This window comes from Chrysochloris asiatica, unplaced genomic scaffold (genome assembly GCF_000296735.1).
Source record: "Chrysochloris asiatica unplaced genomic scaffold, ChrAsi1.0 scaffold00130, whole genome shotgun sequence".
In the NCBI taxonomy this organism is placed as follows: domain Eukaryota; kingdom Metazoa; phylum Chordata; class Mammalia; order Afrosoricida; family Chrysochloridae; genus Chrysochloris; species Chrysochloris asiatica.
Window position 1 is genome coordinate 951,407 of NW_006408648.1, and position 3,797 is coordinate 955,203.

Below are 3,797 nucleotides of genomic sequence, written 5' to 3' on the forward strand. Positions count from 1 at the left end.
AAGAGGCTTCAGAAAGTTTGTGGAGAAATTCCATTAATCCCATTTTCCCACAAACTTTTTGAATCCCCATCATATTTATGGGACTATCTGTCAGTTAATCCACATTCGGAAGAATTAAATGAAGAGATATTTTAGAAATCAAATAGTCCAGTCCTCTGATTTCACAGACAGACAAGGAAGCTAAAAAGCACAAAAAGGGAATTGACTTGCATAGGGCACAAAACTGGGACATAACCCAAATCTCCTGGCTCCCATTCCGATTTGATTTCTACTACATTCTGCTCTCTCATTGTTCTTTTAGTTTGGTCTTGTAAGCAACCTGAAATGAAACATGTCCCATTTAAAAAAAAAAAAAAAAAAAAAGTCCCATTTTTGTTACTCCAACTTTCAGCGTTGTTTATGATTGGGTCAGGGGAGGGTGTTAGGAAGCAAGGAGAAAGAATTGCCTTGGATTTGGGTTGGGAGATAATAATAGGAGTATGGCCATTTGAAGGGTTTGAACTGGATGTATTTGGACAAAAGAAAGTCTTTAAGCAGGCATCTTTAAAAAATTAACCTGGCAGCTGATACAAAATGAATTACTACTTGAAGATTATTACAGGAATCAGTATGTGAGGCTATGATGGAAATAACTAAAAAGGAATATATCTCAAGGGTATCTTTAAGAGTTTATTAGTATGAGTTTTGGGGACATTGAGTAATTTAAGGAAAGACTTTTTAAAAACTGAAGGTTTTTTTAAACATAGATGACTGATGAATTATTGCTTCCTTGTAGAAACAAAGTTGGGAAGGGATACTAGTTTGGCAAGGAAGATAGTGCATCATTGAGTGATAGGTGATAATGGGACCTCAATTAAGGACATGAGAAAGGAGAGGTAAAGTTGTGGAAATACTGATACGGAAATTTGGCTGCTAGGATAGATGAACCCCCTCAGAGTAGTTCAGAATAGGGGTAAGGCCTGAACACTGAAGGCCTGGAATAGTTGGAGGAGTATGGTAGGAAAAGGCAAAAGGCACATTAAAGCAGATGGATCCTATAGGTCAGAGATAAGTAAGAGATTGTGGTGTAATGAAGAAGGACAGGCCATGTAGAAGGATGAGGCCAGTAGAGTCAAATGGCCACTAAGATGGGAAAGGTAGGGTCAAATGGGCTAGTGATGAACATCTAAAAAATGTTCATATGACTAAAGATATATTAATGTTAGAGCAAAATCAATAAAATGGGAGGGAAGAATCATTGTGAAATAACATGGGTGGTAAGGGGAAGGTCATAGCTACATGCTACTTATTCAGTCATTTAAATTATGAAAGGAAAATTAGTATTCATTTATTTATATTGGTGTTTTGTTAAGTGTCGTTGAGTCGATTGCGACTCATAGCAAATCTGTGTAGGGTTTCCGAGGAGCACGGCTGGTGAGCTTTAACTGCCGATCTTGTGGTTCAAACCGCCCTTTAAGGCCAGTGCTTATCCTACAGTGCCACACCAGGACTCCAGTATTTATAGATTCTTGAAAATAAATGAAGTGTTGTGTCCAAGATTTGTTGTTGCTGTTAAGTGCTGTCAAGTCATGTCCAAGACAGTTGGTTTGTAGTGGTAGTCTGCTTTTGTCAAGATTTACTGTCTTGGAAACCCAATGGGGCTTCTGCCCTAGAGGGTTGCTGTGAGTCAATTCTCAAGGGCAGACAGGTTTAATTTTTTTGGGGGGGGTGGTGAGGGGTAGGGGATGGTATTGGTACAAGTGGAGTCCTGGTTTGGTGATGCTGGATAAGCACTAGACTACTAAATGCAAGGTCAGCAGTTCAAACCCACCAGCTGCACCTTGGAAACTCTATACAGGATCACTATGAGTCAGAACTGACTTGATGACACTTAACAACAGCTGGGTCAAGTGTAAATCACTTCAGCCTTAATGGAAAGCAGTTTGTTGTATATATCAAGAACCTTGTATGGGCTCATACTGCTTAACTTTTGCCTTTTAACTCCTCTGTTGTCAGGAATTTATCCTGAGAAAACTATCAGAAATACCATAAAAATTTTATGTAGAAAATTATTCACTGAAACGTAATTTATAATACTTAAAAATGGGAGATAAATTTAGCTTTTTGTTACATGCTGGCTCATAGAGATCCCATACACAACAGAACAAAACACTGCCCAATCCTGTGCCAACCTCACAATCATTGTTACATTTGAGCCCCATCGGCTGCTGCCACTGTGTCAAACCATCTTATTGGGGATTTCTTCTTTTTCTCTGATATCCTTTTTTGTGATATCCTCTTCCAGGGACTTTTTCTGGCAATATGTCAGAAGTATGAGAGAAAAATCTGGCCATCCTGGCTTCCCAGAAGCATTCTGACTTTACTTCTTTTAACACAGATTGATTTGTTCTTTACAGTCTTCCTTATTAACTATACAAATTACGCATGCATATGATGTTATTGAAAATACCCTAGCTTGGGTCAGATGCACCTTAGTCCTCAAACTGATAACTTTGCTCTTGAACACTGTAAAGAGGTGCCACAGATTTACCCAATTAATACGTTGTTTGATTTCTGGACTTCTGTTTCCATGAGTGTTGATGGTTAATCCAAGCAAAATGAATACTGTTTATTGGTCTAGTGGTGAGGATTTTTGTTTTCTTTACATTGAGGTGCAACCCATACTGAAGGCTGTGGTCTTTGATCTTCATCAGTAAGTATCTTAAGTCCTTTTTGGAATGATGTTATCCATGTGTTGGAATGTTATATAGCTATCAAAATTATATTGTAAATTATATCATAGATGAATATTTGATATAAGCAAGATGTAGTACAAGGGCTTCAAAAAGTTTGTGGGGAAATTCCATTATCTTTTTATTTTGTTTTTGTTTCTATTATGAATTGAGTGATAGTTTACATGGGAGAACATCAGTTTTATATTTCATTGCAATGATTACAATCTCTTCTGTGCATCATGATTCAACAGTATTTGCTTCTATTCCCTTTGTTTTTTGTTTTTTGTGGGGTGGGATATATACAAAATTCAGGAATATACAATCATTTAAACAACCAAAGGGAACATTCTGCAAGCCTGCCTTCTGGCCGCCAGCACCATTTCCTCTCTTTCCACGAGTCCAGAGTCCTCAGCTGCACCTTCTCTCCATGTCCTCATTTCTGCCTCCATCTCTGGTGTCGCTGCTTCTCTGGATAGGGTCCCACATTCCACTCATCGTCTCCCTTGATGGTCCTAGAGTCCTCTGTTCCTGGACTATAAGATTAACTTGTTGTTGTTGTTATTAAGTACCATGAGTGAAGTCGGTTCCAACTCATAGTGACCCTGCACAGGGTTTCTGAGGCTACAAATCTTTGCCAGAGCAGAAAGCCTCATCTTTTCTCCCATGAAACAGCTGGTTATTTCGAACTTCCGACCTTGAGGTTAAGATTAACTATTCCCCCATTTTTGTTACAAAACTTCTACCTTTACAGTTGTGACAGTCACAATTAGTCATGATAACAATTAGTACTGAATCCTAAGAATCTTATCCTCATCTCTTTTCACTAGACCCATCTAAGACAAGATGAAAACTATTCAGTGGGGAGTCTACCTTCCCCTGCACACAATTAAACTAACTCCCTCTTGAAAACTTGTGAGCCAGTTACTTTGTGCCTTTATCACCCTCTCATTTTAGGTAGCCAGTGTCTTAAGTTCCCCATCCCCATCAATCCTGTATAGAGAAGGGATAGGATTGATACTTGATGTGAAGACTCTTTCCTTTCAGTTGGTATTTTGAGCTATTACATCCGTAAGTATAGGTCAA

At 38.5% G+C, this 3,797-nt stretch overlaps 1 pseudogene; it reads left to right on the forward strand.

Moving 5' to 3' along the window:
* The first annotated feature begins 1,127 nt into the window (after positions 1-1,127).
* LOC102828839 overlaps positions 1,128-3,797 on the forward strand; it is a 10,035-nt pseudogene continuing 7,365 nt past the window's right edge.